The 12,373-nt window shown below is 45.2% G+C and overlaps 1 long non-coding RNA gene across 1 annotated transcript in view; it reads right to left on the reverse strand.

Annotated features, from left to right (window-relative positions):
* Window positions 1–200: 200 nt before the first annotated feature.
* LOC107185078 overlaps window positions 201–12,373 on the reverse strand; it is a 17,232-nt gene continuing 5,059 nt past the window's right edge. Inside the window, exons 2-3 of the long non-coding RNA XR_001515999.1 lie at window positions 1,894–1,982; window positions 201–1,224 (exon numbers count right to left, since the gene is read on the reverse strand). This is a non-coding gene — a long non-coding RNA (uncharacterized LOC107185078). The remainder of the gene's footprint in view (window positions 1,225–1,893; window positions 1,983–12,373) is intronic.

Below are 12,373 nucleotides of genomic sequence, written 5' to 3' on the forward strand. Positions count from 1 at the left end.
CTTTATATTTTGAAAACTTTTAAACTTACAGAAAAATTGCAAGAATCTACAAATACCTACATATCCTTCACCTAGATTCTATGAATGTTGACATCCGTCCAAATTTGTATGCATGCTCTGGTGGCTATTATTGCTATTATTATTTTGCTGAATTATTCTAGAGTGAGTGGCAGACATTGTAACCCTTTAGCCCTCCACACCTGTAAACTTTAGTATATATCTTCTATGGTCAAGGATATTCTCCAACAACCACAAGGCAAATATCAAATTCAGAAAATTTTAACATTGATACAATACCCCCACTATACAGTCCATACTCAGTTTTATTCTGTTAAATTTAATTTTCTAAGGATGCCCTCAAAGTGATGGTAAAATGCAGACATGTGAGCTTTCATTAATTTTGGAAAATTATTTTTATTTCATTCCTATTGAGATTTTCTCTATTATCCACTCAATACATGTCAGAAAAACATGAAGGCTGGCTCTCCATCAGGTAATTAATGCTAGTAGTTCCATTCCCCACTTCCGTATTGCCTGCCTACACAGCCAAGCAGGCTGACAGCTCAGTGAGCACCAGCCATGAGCCTTAGGATCTCTCATCAATCAGGCAAGAAGCAAACATTTGGAGGAGGTGGATAAAAGCCACCCCTGTACAGCCAGGCTGTGACGCTCAGCAGTCAAACCAATGGCTCAGCATTTTCATAGCCAATCTCCTTCTCCACTGAGACCCCACTGGTTGGCTAATGAAGGGCACAAATCTGATCTCCCCAAAACCTTAGAGTGGAAAGAGAGAATTTGGCCCATGAAGAGACTCAGAGTGCCCAAGAAATGAGACACAATTTCTTTTCCTGTCAAACATTGTTTTCATGTTCTTGGTGGAAGCTGAGTATCCCTCTCCCCACTGAATGCTGGGGGTTGGGTCCTCATGATATCTCGAGAAGGAATATTTTCTGAGACTTGCATGGGAGGATGAGTAATCTTTATTTGCATGGAATTACATCTCTAGGTTTGCGAAGTCCCATTACCCTTAAACCATCCTGGAAGATGGGCAGCTGAGGATTCAGAAGAGCTAAGAGTGAAGCCAGTGTCCAGAGTTTCCGTTCCATGGTAGAACTGGGTCCGGTGTAGCATTAGGCTAATTATAGTCCTTAGTCCATTATGTGGGGTCCACATAGCTGTGGGTGAATGCAGGTGCGTGAGAGTGCTGCAGGCCAGGTGTCAGGCCTGAGCAAGCAAGAGAGCAAGAGCAACAAGAGAGGGAATTCCTTAGTTTAAGTGCTTATGTACCTCAAATCTTCCTGCACTTGCAGTGGCCATGTCTACTCTGGCCACTGACCTGTTCCCAGGTGTGATGGACAGGCAAGTACCTTTCCTAGGTCACCCAGACTTTACTGGGCATGCATCTATATTGCAGCTGTCTGGCAAAGCTGCACAAATGGCATTCCTATAAAATTTGGCCTTCCCTTTGCTCCTTTCCAGTTATTTAATAACCAGATTCATTCCAACAGTGTTATTCAGACCCAGCCAAAGCGATGAAGCAGGCTTAGAGCACGGCACATTCATGCTCTCGTCATACATGTCTTTAGACAATGAGCATAAAACATGTGGCTACTGCCAGCAACTGCACCTGACCCCCCTCAGGTTCACATCAGCGTATCTCTGTGCTGATTCTCTTACCCCGGGACACAAGGCCCACCCTGCTCCCCAGCAAAACCCAGGAAAGAAAATAAAACAAAATAATTTTAGAAACAGGAAAAAGAGAGATTGCCAACAGATTTTTCTCAAAGACATCGACTTCTGTAAAAACTAGTATTTGTGCCCTTCTGTTACTTAAAGTTTAAGTATGTCAACTGCAGCCTCCTGTGTGGGTGGATAATGGAGAACACAACCTACTAGTAGATGAACACGAAGTTTCTGCAGGAAACTCCAGATGGGATTATTCATGTGGAACAGGAAACTGCTTGGAAGGCAGGAGTCCCACACTGGAAAGGGATTAAGAAAAACAACCAAAATACAGTTTCAGAAGATTTGTAGTCGTCTTTACATTTCCAAGAGGTCTATATAATTCCTAGGTGCTGCTCTAAGCCGGAGTAGATATGATTTAAACATGTTATCAAATGCATACATTTCAGGTCCCCTGGGGGCCAACCCCTCCCTTTGAATTAGCCAGTCACGAAAGACTATGAGCCTGAGCTCCAATCAAGAGTGAGGGACAGGTTGTGTGTGTCAGGATTAAAAAGCCGAGCAGACCGCCTGCTCAATGTGCGCATGCTCCCAGACCACGTGCTGCATGCCCTCCAGCAGGAGTAAAGGTAGAGAAGCCTAAAAGAGAACAAGGGCAGACAGAGAAACAAGATCCCTTGTCCTGCCTTTCCCACCCTATGTGATTGGGGGACAGTCTACCTTGCTGCCTGGCTCCTGAGTATGCTTTGTGTTCTACAAGGACTTCTGAATTTGGGGACTCGCCTTATTTCTTACAATTTGGGGGCTCGTCCGGGATACCATTGGTCGTCACGGGGGAAACTGGACCTCTCTTACGAGGAAGTGTGCTCCGCTGCCAAGTTGTGGTGGCCTTGGTGAGGAGGGACAGCCATTACCTCTGGGCTGACTATGAGCTTGGGATTGAGAGTCAGCCAGCAATGCAGCGAGAACTGCGGCAGTCAGGTAACCTCATGCATGAGCCAAGGTGGGAAACTGGACTGAGTACTACTGTGGTGATTGTGTATCCTTGGAGGTCAGGTATATGAGACTGGGATGTGTGTTGGACATAAAGTGAGTGTGGAGTTCTGATCCGTGGTTCCATTCTCCTGCGAGGGAAGTGGCCAGAGGGGGACGAAGATGATCTCGGGGAGTATGAGAAACCTCCAACATAGGAGGTTGAGTACGTAGTCACAAAGGACCTACCGAGGATGGGAAACAGAAATTCTAGGCCTAGGGAATACATTCCTCTGAAATAGTCCATTGGGAGAAAACCAAGATTCTGGGGAGGGGCAGTTCCTGAACCAGGGACAGAAGAAATTGCTCTGCTTTAGTGGTTCTTAATGCAGGGGATTCTGTGGTGTAAACTTTTAGTGTGTTGTGCGTGCCTGTGTAAGAATTTTTCTGTTGATGTTTTATGTCTCTTCATTGTTTGTTTAATTTGTTTAAAGATGGGGCAAGTCCCGCTTTGGGGAAGCCCAGTTATGCATGGTTAGGCTGAACACGTGACAGATTGCAGAATGTCCCATCAGCTGCCAAGAATCCTTAATCTTGGGGACTCTTCCTGCTCTCCCACTCAGGGTGTTAGCCACCAGAAACTCTTAGCTAGTGAGATTTTTGTCTGTGTATCTGTAATGTAATGTTGGCTTTCTATCTTTTAGTGACTTTAGTTTGCTCTTTCCTGGTTTATGAATATGGGGAAGTAAGCTATGCAGGCTGGGTTGGGCAACAAGGTTAATGCTTCCATGATAATAGGTAGTTCTTGAATGAGGATGGAACGCATTCCAAGGGTGACTCCCAGGTCCCGGGGCATACGACTCCCAGCCAGGTTGGTATGTCCTTTCTTTTAACAGAAAGGGCAATCATAGTTAACAGTATAATTAATACTTCCCATAACCATAACTAGTCATCAATGTCCTGTTTTTCCCCATAACACTGGGAGGAACAGATCTGTAGAAGTACCCTCTAGCAGTGAAGTAGGGGCAGTCCTGTTTTTATAGAGAAAAATAAAATAGTACTTTCACACTGAGTTATCCCTCTTACAAAATTGGTCAAGAAAATGCTTTAGGTAATAATTGGCTTTAAAATCTCATAGTTGTTAAGATATAATAAATAGATGTAACTAAAATGAGGGACTTATGATAAAGCTTTTCAGTAATAATTATAAATAATGTTAATAATAAAAGTCCATTCACTCAAGAAGAGATTGACTATGCTCTCTGTTGGAGGGAAGGGCCAGTCATCCTTTTCCCTGTAAAAGTAGAGTAGCCTAAAAGAGAACAAGGGCAGACAGAGAAATGACATCCCTTGTCCTGCCTTTCCCTCCCTATGTGACCAGGGGACAATCTGAGGGAACATCCAAGATTTACAATCCCAGCCTCCCCCTCAGGAGGCGGGCTGTCCTGATAAAGCTCCAACCAGCCCTGAGGCCTCTGCACCACCAGGAACCAGCTTTTCTAGGTTGTGAAAGGAGTTGGAGCCATGTAAAAAAACAAAAACAAAACAAAACCAGAGTTAAAACCTCTGCTGGAAGACCCACGTCGCCTAGCTGACCAGCTAGACCCATTTTTGGGCCCACAAGTGTATACATAGACCCGAGCCAATGTCTATCTTGGGAATGCTATTCTCAGGAAAAGAAGGGGGAGTGATTTCAAGGTTGGGTATGTCTATCTGGGAAAGGGAGCATATGGGTCACGGGAAAAATGAAGGGACCCTCATTGAGCCTTTAGATCCCAAGGCCACATTCTCATGCCCTTCCCAAATAACACTTCTTTACTTAACAGTCCGGCTACTATCAGAAGCTGAACTCATCACCCAAACCTTAGCATGTTATCTCTAAGGAAAAATGTGGCAGTTTTGAATCCAGGCAGCTAGAGGTCCGGGAACTGGCTGCGGGGCCTGCTCCCTTCTCCCCCTGCCCTTTCCTCCAGCCTCATAGGTATATACATAATTTTCCGAAGTCTTTGATAACTTAAGGCTATGTAGCATAGCTGGATTAAATGATAAACATCTAAATATTTTGAAATAACAGGATACTGAAACATTAGTTAGTCTGAATTTGCCTCTTAGGGAAAATATAGAGGATGGATTTGAAACTATTAATGAATAAATCTTGTATTTTATTTGAAACTAGAGGCCGGGTGCACAAAATTTGTACATGGGTAGGATCCCTAGGCCTGGCTGGCAATTAGGACCGATGGGTGGGGTGACTGGCTGGGAGATTGGGGGCACCCGCCTTGGCTGGCCTGGTGCTGCCTGCTCACCTGCCCCACCCCCTGCTGCCACTGCTGGTCGCCTCCCTGTGCAGGGTGACCAGCGGGGCAATCTGGGGGGCCCCCACTGGCACCCGCCTTGGCTGGCCTGAGGCCTGAGGGCTGGGGGAAGCTCCTGCATTGAGTGTTTGCCCCCTGGTGGTCAGTGTGCATCATAGTGACCTGTCGTTCTGCCATTTGGTCGATTTGCATATTAGGCTTTTATTATGTAGGACTAGAGGCGCGATGCATGAAATTTGTGCAAGGAGCTTGTCCCTCGAAGCCCCGGCTGGCCCTTGCAGCCCTGGCTGCCTCGGCTGGCCCTTGTATCCCCGGCTTTGTCCAGAAGGTCATCCAGACGGTCATCTGGAAGATCGACTAGACAGTCATTCTGTTGTTTGGTCTAATTAGCATATTAGTGCTTTATTATATAGGATATCTCTTAAAATTTGAATGTATTGCTAATCTGAGGAATATTAATTACTTACATGACACCTAAAAATTAAGGTTTCTATGCATCATAGTGACCTGTCGTTCTGCCATTTGGTCGATTTGCATATTAGGCTTTTATTATGTAGGACTAGAGGCGCGATGCATGAAATTTGTGCAAGGAGCTTGTCCCTCAAAGCCCCGGCCGGCCCTTGCAGCCCTGGCTGCCTCGGCTGGCCCTTGTATCCCCGGCTTTGTCCAGAAGGTCATCCAGACGGTCATCTGGAAGATCGACTAGACAGTCATTCTGTTGTTTGGTCTAATTAGCATATTAGTGCTTTATTATATAGGATATCTCTTAAAATGTGAATGTATTGCTAATCTGAGGAATATTAATTACTTACATGCCACCTAAAAATTAAGTTTCTAAGGGTTAAGGACTCTAAAATTATGGTTTTGGTATAATAGAGAAAGCATGAGGCATGAAAATACATTTTGAAGGAGAAAGAAAGTGGTTTCTAAAGCTGGTTATTTAATGTGTGTAAAAAAAGTGTTGAAAAGAAATTGAATAAATAATACAGGCCAGTAAGCGGGGATAAGTAGAATGGGGAAATTGAAATAGTTAAACAGCAATTTGGAGCCATCTAGTAAATCCTATCTTCCCTAAACCAAGGACACTTAAGAGTAAATGATGTGCATTTTGCCTCCCTAAACAGAGAGTAAATAGCTTATATCAATGTACTCAGGGAGACTGATAGCAGAAATCCAAGTAGTGTCATTTGCTGACTGCACCCAAACACAAATGAAGTTACAAAAATGAAGTTATAAACCTTTTTTTGGTTAGTCCTTTTCTGAAGAAAAAGTTCTATAAATTATTATATGTTATATTAATCAGATATTTTTAAAAAGTAAGCTTAATTGGGGGAACTGGAGTTTTACTAGCTTATGTTTGTGGTTAATACCCTCTGTCACTTTGAATGCTGTATAACCTTTTGGTAGAATGGGTTTGACAATCTTCCTAGGGTTTATATTTTAATCAAAGTTTTTGTTTTGTTTTTTTTTGTTGTTTTTTTTACCTAGAGTTGGCTAAAGTTGATTCCCGTGGGCTCCGGAATGACTCATCATCTTCCTACAGTGAAAACTAAGGAACAAATTTCTTAAGAACTGTATTAGGTATCTCTTCTACTTTAATCTCTCTCAGGTTCAAAGGCCTCCTGACCCAAAGCCCTCTTCTTGAGTTTCCGGTTCATCACCATCGACCAGAAGACTATGTTTGTTCTAATCAAGACTTGGAAGGGAAGCAAGTTGGAACCCTCCTGGAAAGGACCCTACCTGTCTTGCTTACCACAGAGACTGCTGTTTGGACTGTAGAGTGAGGTGGGACCCATCACACATGGGTTAAGGGCGAACACAACTCAACTTGAATGGCCATACCAGGACATATCCCCTTGAAATTGATTCTAAAAACTGTGAGCTGTCTTAATAACCATCATGTACTGAGTTCTATTTGCTTTAGGGATCTGGCAAATTGCAGGGGCTTACAATGTGGGCTGGAGAAAGGTGTACAATCTAAATCGTGCTTACCCAGTTAAATTAATGGTTATAGATAACTTGAATGACTTGAATATTTCAGCTCTTAGGTCAAAAGATTGGCTAGGACTAGACTTAGGAATAGATGTCACAGGACAAGATCCCCTAGACCAGTGGTCGGCAAACTGCAGCTCGTGAGCCACGTGCGGCTCTTTGGCCTCTTGAGTGTGGCTCTTCCACAAAATACCACGTGCGGGCGCGCACATACAGTACAATTGAAGCTTTGTGGCCCACACACAGAAGTCGGTATTTTGTGGAAGAGCCACACTCAAGGGGCCAAAGAGCTGCATGTGGCTTGCAAGCCGCAGTTTGCTGACCACTTCCCTAGACCACTGCCATCGCCATGCAAATAGAAGTAGGCTATAAGGGAATGAATGCCTGGGTGGAATGGATTAAATATTCTGTACGTGCCCTAAATAAAAGTGACTGTTATGATTGCGTGTCAGGAAGGCTAGAAGCCCAAGTGGTCCCATTTCCATTTGGAGGGACCTCAGACACTAATGGGATGGAATATGTGCTTGCCTTGTACCAGGAGGAAACTGCCTGGGGAAATGCTTCCTGTAAGACTCTTGCCCTGTTGTTCCCACTCAACAGAGGTAAAGAACAAGGACCCCCAAAACGATTCGGCCCTCATCCTCTGACGTAAATTATAACTCCTGCCTCTCAAGGGTGTGGGGGTGTGTGGAGGGAACAGTATTCAGCGTTTATGAGAAATTTATACTGATGCGTAAATAGCCAAGTATCTTCAGAAGCCAATCATGCTGCACTGTCGATACCCCATGCTGATGTCTGGTGGTTTATGGGGGACCCTTACTTGTGGCCTTGCCCAGAAAATGGAGTGGAACTTGCGCTCTGATACAATTGGCTATCCCTTTCACTTTGATATATAGTAAACCTTTTTCAATGGACAGATAGACTAGGAAGAGGAGAGAGAGTCCAGGAGGGTCCTTTGATCCCCATATATACACAGATTCCATTGGGTTTCCAGGAGTGCCAAAGGAGTTTAAGGCTAGAAATCAGATCACTGCAGGATTCGAATCTGTCCTGTTCTGGTGGCCACTGTAAACAAGAATGTGATTGGATTAATTATACTTACTACTAGAGGCCTGGTGCACAAATTCGTGCACCAGTGGGGTCCCTTGGCCTGGCCTGTGGGATTGGGCCGAAACTGGCTCTCCGACATCCCCCGAGGGGTCCCAGATTGGGAGAGGGTGCAGGCCAGGCCAAAGGCCCCCACTGGTGCAAGATTGGGGCCGTGGAAGGATGGAGGAGGTTGGCCAGCCAGGGAGGGATTGCAGGAGGGCTCCAGTGTGTGTCCCGCCCGTCTCACTCAGTCCCAATCAGCTAGACCCCAGCAGCAAGCTAACCTACCGGTCAGAGTTCTGCCCCCTGGTGGTCAATGCATGTAGTAGCGAGTGGTTGAGTGGCCTTAGCATATCATTAGCATATTATGCTTTGATTGGTTGAATGGATGACCGGACACTTAGCATGTTAGGGTTTTATTATCTATAATAATAAAAGCATAATATGCTACTTAGACCAGACATCTTTCCAGATGTCCTTCTGGACGACCTTCCAGACAAAGCTGGGGCTGCGAGGGAAGGCTGGGTCCCAGGTACTAGAGGGAAGCCGGTGCTGGCAGCTGGGGGAAGGAAGGCCTACTCTTGCATGAATTTTGTGCATCGGGCCTCTAGCATAGGCTTGTTAACTATACTTGAGACACAGTTAAAGGCATGGCTGGACAGCTAGATGCCACCAGCAGGGTGACCTGGGAGAATAGGTTGGCCTTGGATCTGATTCTGACAGAAAACGAAGGAATATGTGTAATGTTGGGGGTCAGTGTTATACATTCATCTTGACAACACAGCAGACCGACTATCACTGAGGCCCCGCAGGCAATAGCAGCTTTTGCTGACGAGAGAGCTGGAGCTTGGGATTGAGGATCCTTTCTCTGATTCACTAGAGCCGTGGTTGGCAAACTGCGGCTCGGGAGCCACATGCGGCTCTTTGGCCCCTTGAGTGTGGCTCTTCCACAAAATACCACGTGCGGGCGCGCACGTACAGTGCGATTGAAACTTCGTGGCCCATGCGCAGAAGTCGGTATTTTGTGGAAGAGCCACACTGAAGGGGCCAAAGAGCCACATGTGGCTCGCGAGCCACAGTTTGCCAACCACTGCACTAGAACAATGATTTGGAAAGTGGAAGGGAGCAATGGTATCCACGTTCACCCTTGTGATTAGGAGTTACAGCGATGGGATAGTACATCATCCCATGTATTATCCAAAGGTTAACTGAAACTGCCTTGACCAAACAGCAACTTAGTCTTCTCCTAGACACTGTAGAGCATGAAAGTCAATGAATATTAGTCGAGTTTGAAGAAAACAGTGTAAATAAAGAAAAGGGGGGAGTTGCAAGAATGAACAAGTCATGTTTTCTGTCAAAGAACAGTTTAGACAGCTGCCATTGTGGCTGCAGGAGTTGCAGCTCCATTGGGGGCCACCATCTTGAAATAGCAAAGGCCAACCCCTCCTTTCAAATTAGCCAATCGCGAAAGACTGTGAGCCTGAGCTGCAATCGAGAGTGAGGAACAGGTCACGTGCGTCAGGATTAAAAAACTGAGCAGACCGCCTGCTCCGTGAGTGCGTGCTCCCAGACCACGTGCTGCGCACCCTCCTGCAGGAGTGAAGGTGCTGGCCTTGCTGCCTGGCTCCTGGGTATGCTTTGTGTTCTACCAGGACCCCTGGATTCGGGGTCTCGCCTTATTTCTTACACTAAGGCACAAAGGCCAAATGGGAAAAGTATGTTATAGCTGTTCCAGCCCTTTCTTCTCCTTTTTAAAAATCCTCACCCAAAGATACTTCTTTACTGATCTGAGAGATGTGAGAGAGAAACATCAGTTGCCTCCCATATGCAACCCAATTGGGGATTGAATTGGCAACCTGGGTATGTGCCCTGACCAGGAATCAAACCCATGACCTTTTGGTACAGGGGATGACACTCCAACCAACTCAGCCACACTGGCCAGGGCCCAGTCCTTTCTTCTATCTCAGCACAAAGAGGTTGAACTTCATGGATGAAGATCCCTTCATCTCACTTTAGGTTCTTTGGTAAATAATAATGTGTGTGCACAGGTGTGTGTGTGTGTTCATTTTTACTTTATTTAACTGAAGTTTGGAGGTTTAATAAAAACAACCTTTATAGGACATTGACAAGTAAATTCATTAGAATACTGACTGACATTGCACATAAGGCATTCTACTTTCAGATCCTGAGAAAAATGAAAAAATGGCCTCTGTGGATTAGAGGGAAAATTGTTATACAGCTAGTGGCACCAAAGTCCAAATAAGCTAAAAGAAGACAATTCCAAGACTGTTTCTATAGTCTCTGCCAACTACATATTCAAAATATTAAGTAATTAGGGTATTAAACTTTTTAAATCCCACAACTGACTTAGGGATATTCTGCATGAGTCCATTGTCAATAGTTCTAGTTTCAGGTACTCAGTTTAGTTAGACTGTTTCCTTCTGCTCTTAGGTGTTTGGCCAGGTAGCTCAGTTAGAGCATTGTCCCGGTACACCAAGGTTGGGGGTTCGATCCCCAGTTAGGGCACATGCAAGAAACAATCAATGAATGCATAAATAAGTGGAATAACAAATCTCTCTCTTTCTCTCTCTAAAAATCAGTTTAAAAAAGCAGGTAGGTAAACACCTTGTTTGTACGATTTGGGTTGTTGAAGTATTTTAGCGTTGGATACTTTAAGATCATGGCAGTGGCTTAGAAAGGCGTTCCTTTCCTGGCTGGACAATCAGGAGCTCGGGATACCTCGGCAATGTGCCAGACATGGGTGGTGCACCTTTAAGGGGGATACTCGCCAAGTTCCCAGTGGGCTCTGGGAAAGGATGTGGGAGCCTCTTTGAGATGCCTGGTGTCCTTTCCATGTTGGGAAACTCCAGGAGGGGTGATAGCCTGACTTCATCCTGGGGGCGGGGTAGTCACTAACTTGAGGAGCCAACACCTGGACTTGGTACAAAATACATACATGACAAGTAAACATTTCCTGTGCATGGAGGGACTCAGCCTCATATCGAATAAGAAACCCTATACCCAATGACTTGTTTTCTGAGGAAATGTATACACCTCCGCAAAATATAGAGAGGGTGTGGGGGCAGCTTCCAGTGGTGGTGGTGTGAGCATGGGTATGATCATCTGGCTAGAAATGTGTTCTTCTGGTTGCATGCAGTGTGGGCGGCAGTAAAAATTGGGGTTCTCTTAGGAAAGGAGGACAATGGATGCATGAGGCATAATTGCACTAAAAATTATTTGTTTATCTAAAGTTTAAGTTTAACTGGGAGCTCTATGTTTTTATTTGCTAAATCTAGCAACTTACAGCCAAGGTGGCACAAAGGGATTTGATGGCTAACGAGGAGGTAAAAGTGGCTAGACTCGGAGATGGCTTAGATATGGGTGGGGGAAGGTATGGGAGAAGGAGAAGTGGCCAAGGTGGATAGTGCTGTTGCCAAGGCAACACGTGGAGTCTAGCCCATGTGGTATCTTTATAACCTAGAGAAGGGTGCCCTCTGTGTGGACAGTCCCATGGATGTACCACTTGGTGAGCAGTGTGCAAGACTTCAACTCCATATGTCCCCGGTGCAGTGAACCACTTACACAACCTGCAGCCTGTGCTATTCACTGGAATAAGAAGTCCTGTGCTGCCAAAACCGGTTTGGCTCAGTGGATAGAGCGTTGGTCTGCAGACTGAAGGGTCCCAGGTTCGATTCCGGTCGAGGGCGTGTACCTGGGTTGCGGGCACATCCCCAGTAGGAGATGTGCAGGAGGCAGCTGATCGATGTTTCTAACTCTCTATCTCTCTCCCTTCCTCTCTGTGAAGGATCAATAAAATATATATTTTTTTAAAAAAAAAGTGCTGTGGGGAAATACAGGTTTTCTGTGGGGAGCTCAATTTTGGGAAGTTGAAACCGGGGAAACTGTGACACACACAGGTGAACTGTCCAGGATGTCGTTGGGCATCTCAGTCTGGGGTCTGTTACATGCATGTGAAAAAAGTCTCCTGTGAGAAATGAAATCCCAAGTCTGTACCATGTGGATGCAGGGTCTACATGTAAATTACCTGACTGGACTATCAATCCCAAACTGAGAAATGAGTTCAAAAAGACTCTTGAACTTCTGGGGGAAAAGCATATTCTGAGAAAAAGCAAATTCTCTTTGGGGACATTCCCTCCTTTCAGAAAAAAGTCCTGTGAGAAATGAAATCCCAAGTCTGTACCATGTGGATGCAGGGTCTACATGTAAATTACCTGACTGGACTATCAATCCCAAACTGAGAAATGAGTTCAAAAAGACTCTTGAACTTCTGGGGGAAAAGCATATTCTGAGAAAAAGCAAAT

This window comes from Myotis davidii, unplaced genomic scaffold, assembly GCF_000327345.1.
Source record: "Myotis davidii unplaced genomic scaffold, ASM32734v1 scaffold167, whole genome shotgun sequence".
Taxonomy (NCBI): Eukaryota; Metazoa; Chordata; class Mammalia; order Chiroptera; family Vespertilionidae; genus Myotis; species Myotis davidii.